Source organism: Engraulis encrasicolus, chromosome 18 (genome assembly GCF_034702125.1).
Source record: "Engraulis encrasicolus isolate BLACKSEA-1 chromosome 18, IST_EnEncr_1.0, whole genome shotgun sequence".
In the NCBI taxonomy this organism is placed as follows: Eukaryota; Metazoa; Chordata; class Actinopteri; order Clupeiformes; family Engraulidae; genus Engraulis; species Engraulis encrasicolus.
The window spans coordinates 2,553,169-2,561,103 of NC_085874.1; positions in this window are offsets into that span (position 1 = coordinate 2,553,169).

Sequence of the window (7,935 nt, forward strand, 5' to 3'; positions counted from 1 at the left end):
TAGGTGTGTACAGATTTTTGTGTGTGTGTGTGTGTTGGCTACTTGTGAATGTGCATGTGTGTGTGTCTTTGTTTCTGTGTGTGTGTGTGGAGTGTGTGCATGTGTGTGCGCTCACATGTGTGTGTGTGTGTGTGTGTGTGTGTGTGTGTGTGTGTGTGTGTGGGTGCATATTTGCTACGAGTGTTTTTCTCGAGCATTCCTCCCGATATGTAGACATTCCATAGGTTTATATGTGTATGGCTGGTGTAAGACGAGGAGAAGAGGTCAAACCTTGAGAAGCCTCAGCAATAACAACAGCCTCCGCCGGCCGGGTCAGCCTTTCGCTAACGCCATAAGCCAAAATAGGAGCCGCTACAATGCGGAGCCGTCTCAGCACATATCTGCAAAAACTAGACCAGATGTCGAAAAAATAAAATCTAAAATCTTTGGGTGTGTGGTTTTCACACGTGTGGTCGGTCGGCTGGGCTTTTTATAGAAAGTGGCCACCACCCACATCCATCTTGTTTATGCAAATTAGTCAGACAATAAAATCATAGAATTCAGCTTGTGATCTGGTTTTATTTCATTTATTTGTTTGTGTCCACTTTATTATTTATATATGTTGTATTTGAATATAAGACCATTATTACTCTTCATTGCGGTTGCATACAGTGTTTTCTGTGGTTACATTATTGTTTGTGCAAGACGGACATTTGACATAAACATTATGGGACTCCCCATTCGTTGGTTGGTTGAAGAAGTAAGTTTCGCAGCTTTTAGTGAAAAATAAAAATCTCTTTGCTGGTAAGTGCAGTACGTTACCAACACCATCATCACCACTACCCAACTGCTGGTAAAGGGCAAGACTGGCAAGATCCACAGGCACCCTGTCAGTACAGCATCAGTGGTCTGGTAGGAGGGGGAACTCAGGACAGTGTCATCACACACACACACTCACACAACCACACACACACACACACACACACACACACACACACACACACACACACACACACACACACACACACACACACACACACACACACACACACACACACACACACACACACAGAGAGCGAGAAGGCAGACCTTTCAGCACATGACAGGGCGGAAACTCGGCAGAGGGCACTGTCATCGGTTCACGGCATACCGGTACATCATATACATCAACAAACCAGAGGTCAGTTACTGAAAACACATTTACTGTGTCTCCCCCAACGCCACGGCACAGCGGGACATATTTATTTGATTTTCAGCCAGGCACAGAAGACAGACAGCTGTACCTGAAACAGCAACTTAAGAAAAAAAAGGTGGACACCTGTAGGCTACACGTGAGTATGGAACCAGAATGTGAATGAAGCAGAACGATAGGCTCTAAGGACTCCATAGAGGTTTTTTGAGTGACAGTGAACAGGGGCGGATCTATCCATTTAGAGCCCTAGAGGTGATACAGTATATCAGCATGGGGCCCTCAAAAGGCATCACATAGACAATGTTGTGTTTTATTTAAGTGGTTTGTCTCATATATATATATATATATATATATATATATATATATATATATATATATATATATATATATATATCTTCTATTACTTTGCATAAGTGACAAAGTCTACTTTTTGTGTGTTTACTGCATCTGGTGTGACAGTTGGGGCCCCTATGGAGGACAGATTTGGTCGGGGGCCCTAGGCAATTGCCTAGGTTTGCCCGATGGAAAGTCCGCCTCTGGCAGTTAATCAATCTTTGTTATCTTCTATAAAATTACAGGAGACAGGATGGGGTGACGCAGGCTGGATGTAAGGTTGGTTTGGGGGTCTAGCCCCGGGGTCTGACGCCCTGATTGAAGCCTTCAGACAAAGACACCTCTCTCTCTCTCTCTCTCTCTTCTCTTCTCTTTTCTACAACACCACACGTGAGAGACTAAATCCCTCATGACCGCAGACTCCAAAAGACTGAAAGGACACACACACACACCCACAAAAACACACACCCACAAAAACACACACACCCACAAAAACACACACACACACACACACACACACACACACACACACAAACGTCCTGAGAGACTGAAGGACAACCATTGGGAAGGAAGGCATGAGCATTTATTGTATGTCTCTCTCACACAACTCTGAGTACTTCTGCGGTCTCTAAAAAACACCTGTGACCTCTCTATACACCCCAAACTAACCCCTACTGGACTACCCCAGTGATTCCAGCAGCACCCCATACCCCAACACACACACACACACTTACACTCACACACACACACACACACACACACACACACACACACACACACACACACACACACACACACACACACACACACACACACACCTGCAGATATATCAGACATACGTAGACTGAGACATACATACACAGACACCCCCCCACCCACACACACCCACAAACAGAGGCTCCAAACTTCATTGAGTGAGTCTGACAGCCATGGCACCCCCCATCCCAACATTCAAACAGAACCAGCAAACAGCTCAGCTCAGCTCAGCTTCCAGTGTTGTTTTAGCCAGCGGTGCGGTTCACTTGGATTCTCCAGCTGCACCTTGAGGCGTGCCGATACCCCCACAGGCTGTTTTCTTTCGGCGAGACCTGCACACACACACACAGGCTGGTTCCTTTTGGCGAGACCTGCACACACACACACAGACAGATACCCCCGCAGCCTGTTTCCCCTTGGCGAGGCCCTCAAACATGCTGGAGTCCATGGCGGCTGTAAAATGGGCATATAAGCAGCCTACCCCCCTCCACACCACTCTCCTCCTCTACACACTCCACTCCTCCTTTTCACTCCTCTCCCTCTACTGTCCTCCTCTCTTGTTCTCTTCTCTCCTACACTCTCCTCCTGTCCACTACCCTCTCCTGTTCTCTTCTCCCCTCTCCTTGTCCTCCTCTTTGCTCGCTTCTCTTCTCCTCTCCCTCCTCATCTCCCCTCTGCTCTCAGATCCTCTACTCTTCTTTACCCCCTCTACACTCTCCTCCTGTTCATGCCCTTCTCCTCCCCTCTAGAGCTGATAAAAAACCCGGAGGATCCGGTTGGAGAGCCGGGTAAAGACCTCATCCGAACAGACCGGACGGCTGTCGTGCATTGATCCGCCAAAGGCGGGTCAGACGGCATTTCATTAATATGTCAACAAAATGGCAGTTACAGCGCGAGGATTTGTGAAACCGGAATATATCCTCTTTAGTTGACTACAACAGCCATTCTCTAATCTCCCTAGTATGCTGTTCAGTCACGAACACTCACTGAGTAAAACTGAACCAACTCCCGCCTCGTCATTCATCAAGCCTGTTCGATCCGTCCAGCCTATGTTGTGGCCAATTGAGTGTTTGAGTCGCGGATCCCCGCTCCCTATGCGTGTGCTTCTGACTCTGTTGAGGTCTACATTTTAATGTTAATAGTGCTCTGCCAACGCTTCAACATCTCAGTCTGTAGGCTACTCTTAGGGAAATTATACAGACGTGCTACTATCACTCACTGCGTTACAGCGTAGGCTACAGTCTTTAAAGCCTCTGCTGCTGTCACTCCCCTCGTCCGAGTCACTCAGCAGCGGCGCCCTCGGCGACTCGGTGAGACGAATCCTGACTGAGTTGTTGGTAGCAGCGAATCCCCTACGGATCGGATCAACGCTTAAGTTTCGTTTTTGCCACGAATGTGTGAGTCGCAAGGCAGCTCGGCAGCGGAAGCGAGTGGTCATCTGCTGCTCGCCTCCTGACTGTCCCTGCTCAACTAGACTTCTGCTCCCAAATGTTTGACTTTTAGTCTTCTTAAATACAAACACACACATTATTTATTGCAAAATCAGGAACATGCCGTTTCACTGCTGCCAAAGGCTGTTCGAGTTGTGGTTGCATGTTTAGTGAGGAGACCCAGGTGGGTCGGATCGCAGCATGAGTTTAGGAACTGTTACATTCATAAAGTGAGTTTTGTTGATCAAACTGTCTTACTCTTTGATTTATCAACGTGAATTGATGAACAACAAAGGTGAGGCGCATAGCTACTTAACGGCAGAAACGTTTTAAAAAATACATTATTCATATTTATTTTTATTTATTTTAAATAAGTGATCCGTGTGATCCGATTGATCCGTCTAATCCGGATACCCTCCTTGGAATGATCCAATCAATCCGGACGCCTCAAAGATTCGAGTTAAGCACCTCTACTCCCCTCCCATCGCCTCCCCTCTTCTCTGCTCTCCTGTTCTCTTCTCCCCTCTACTCTCTTCTCCTCTCCTCTTCTCCACTCCTCCTCCATGTATCGGGTGTCCGGCCCTCTCTCAGGAGTAGCATGATGGACTGTCTTCACCTGTGTTGCTTTCGCACTGACCACAATGTCTAAAAGGCTTTACATGTAACAGAAGACTGGGGAGGCTGGGCTGGGCTGGGGTGTTATTGGCACTGTTTAGGTGGAAAATGAAAACCCCGGAGTCTGCATTGAGAGGTCGGTGCTCGTTAAACATCAAGGAAATCCCCTTTGGGACGTGTGTGTGTGTGTGTGTGTGTGTGTGTGTGTGTGTGTGTGTGTGTGTGTGTGTGTGTGTGTGTGTGTGTGTGTGTGTGTGGCGAAGGGGAAAGACATGTCTAACGGAGGACAGACACACACTCCGGCCCGTCTCCTGACGTCCGTGGCTGAGTGCATCAAAGCAGACGGTTGAAGTCTCGCCTCGGCCTCAGCCAGCCTTGAGAGAGCATCTGGTCCCTCTCCTGCTCACTTGTTACATAAGGCCTAATTGCTGCCTCAGTCGTGTGTCGACTCAGACTCCCACAGAGGCAGCGGTGTGTGTGTTTGTGGGTGTGCGCACGCGGGTGTACGTGTGTGTATCAGTGTGTGTGTGTGTGTGTGTATCAGTGTGTGTGTGTGTGTGTGTATCAGTGTGTGTGTGTGTGTAACAGAGTCTGTGTCTGTGTGTGTGTCGGGGGTGTTTAAGACTGTGTGCGTGCATTATTTAACCAATTGGTGGGGCACTCACAAGACTCTCTGAAAGCTCTGCATTACGCCTGAACTTTACAATGCAAAGTCTTTATTATAACGTCCTGTGTCATGCACGTCACTACTCATAACCCATGACCTGACCGTTACCCACAACCTATCCCTAACCTTATAAGCTGATAAGATTTCAACCTTAGCTGGAGCTCAGTGGAGTTAGGGTCAGGGTTGAAGCTGGGGTCAGGGGTTTAATGACTAAGGTTAGTGTTCAGGTCAAATCAAAAGTGGGGCTGACTTTTTTTCCGTTCCTATGAGGGTACAGGCTGACTGTCGTACATCTCATTGACCATACTAATTCTATAGACATAAAAGGGAACATAATGGTCTGTCAAATAGATATTGTTCCGGCAACAAGCAGTTACACCCACTTACAGTAGGTTAACAGCTGTACTGTATACCTCCATTTGTCTGAGTGTACTGAATGCCAGCATATCTCTCATCTGTCCGGGGAATCCCACCCTGCTCTCCTCTTCCTCAAGATGGAATTTAAAAAATATATATCAAGCCACGCCAGGTGTCATTTTACTTTTCGTGACGCTGCCTTATTACTGGGTAGATTTGTGAGTAATGACTAATGATGTGTTGTCTGAGATGACTATATATCATTACATGTTCCCAAACCCTAATGTCAACTCTTACCCAAGGTGCAATCACTAGCAGGCCTGCCGACAAGAATGGGCAAACTGGTCAGTGCTCCCGGGTCCACGGAGTAGGGGCCCCAGAATTTGATCCCCATTACATTGAATGCAGTGAGAGGGGGGGGGGGGCATTCAGATGATTATGTCCCAGGCCTGGGAAAAGCTGACAATGACCCTGGTCACTAGTCACAGAATGTTCCAAAATAAGAAAAATATATTTGGCACATGTGTTGGTTAAAACAGATGTTACCCAGTGATCTTATCTGAAGTGTTTTGTAAGATTCCTTGAAGTCTAACCCATTTAAGCCAAAGGCTCCTTCAAAAAACGGCTGCTAAATGCCTCAACTCTCTTAAGGAAAATGTGCCCTCAGCCTATAAAAAAACAAAATATCGCAGTCTCCGAAGCACAGAAAAACATGAAATAAGTTTGCTTATCTTGCATTAGAATGTGTTCATTCAGCTCTAACATACCCACATTTTTAATCAAAGAATCAAGTCTGATGATCCTGAATGCTGCGTCTATGCAGCTCCAGGTGCCTGGGTCATTGATGCATACGCATACACTGTCTGCATCCAACATCAATCGGTTAAATGTTCATTAATTTCCGTATGTTGTGAATAGTTAGTAGTTAGCTTCCCTCTGGGCGCCAGAGGTTTTTACCCAAAACTGATGATTTTGACAGGTTATACTCAAAAGGCTGTGGCTGGACATAGGTAATAGATAGAGCCTGACAATTATGAGACAAATATTGAGGATGACCCAAAGTTTATTTTAGGAGTAAATTATTTATCGCCCATGTCATTCTGATGCACCAAACCCCAGCTGGTATCACACTTTTCTGTTGCTAATCGACTCAGTCAGGTCGCAATTGGACATAATTATTACTATTATGATATTATTAGAATAGCATTTCTATTTATTTAGACCTGCAGTCGGCACAAACAGTGTCAAGTAGCGTGAACTGTGCTTCCGAGTAGAATGGACACCGGACCTCTGTGTCTCGGGCACATACTCCTCTCACTCCACATCCCCCGCTGTTGGCAGTAATATGCACACTTCTTTTGTCTTCATTTACTTTTCTACTTAGTATACAAGCTCTTCTACAAACATCCCGACCACTGTCACCCTCCAGGTGTTGAATATTGAGTCTGTAACAGGCAAATTACGACGCTTCATCCCCCTGCCGTTGCAATAAACGTCACCAGCATAGCGACAGTAGCCTATACAAAGCAGCACGAAATATTAACCTCGCGTATCGATTGGAAAAACCTTCCCTTCCTCAATAGGCTATATAAGTCTCCTGCAGTTGCTGTATAAGAGAATACCTGTGTGTGTGTGTGTTTGTGTGTGCGAGTGTGTGACGTTTTTCCTTTACTTTGAGTTCTGACTTTGTAGTTAAGGAGAATGTGAGAGTTCTCTGTTTGTTATTTTGTTCATTTGTATTTCCTTTTGTTTGTTTTTGGCTCAGCCCACACCACTTGGGCCGCCCAACGTGTGGGTTACCCCCAAATAGCTCTTGTTTGCCGTGTGTAAAAGTAAAACACAAGTGTGCAGTGGTATTGGTGTGGGTTTGCCCTGCTTTGTATTTTCATTTTATTACTTCATTTTGGTTTGCTGTGCTGTGTACAACTAGTGGGGACAACCTTGGTCTCCTTGGTCCATGTGGGGGTGCGGTTGCCCAATAGCTGTTATTCTATTTTAACTGTTCGTATATGTAAAAAAAAGTGTAGACAATAAAAGAAAGAAGTGCTTCGAACCCTGTCTACGTGGTCCTTAAAGGGACACTGTGCAGGAAATGGTCAAAAAAGGTACTGCAACTATGCTGCTCATTGAAACTGGGCTACCTACTGCCAAATTTGATCTTTACATGAAAGTTTACTAAGTAATAAACAAATATTTTCTAGTATGGTCCAAGTACAGTCATTTTTGCAGCTAAAAAGGGCTATTTCTGGAAATTCAAAATGGCGGACCATGGAGAAGATCCCCCTTTTCATGTATGAAAAGTTTCGGCTTTTTTCGCACACCTCAGCTGGCAGGTGCGTCGGAGATGGCACCATGGGTCGCTCAGCAATAGTTTAAAGAAACTCCCGCGCACTGACCATTTCGCTGTTCTTTCTTTAATAAACAATGTTTCGGTACTAGACCTTCATCAGGCAATGATTGCCTGTTGAAGGTCTAGTACCGAAACGTCGTTTATTGTGCGTCGTTTAGTGTGCGGGAGTTTCTTTAAACTAAACATGTATGAAAAGTGCAATTTTTCCAGTTATAATGAATACTTAGAATTCGATGGTGGTGGTAAGTATTCATGA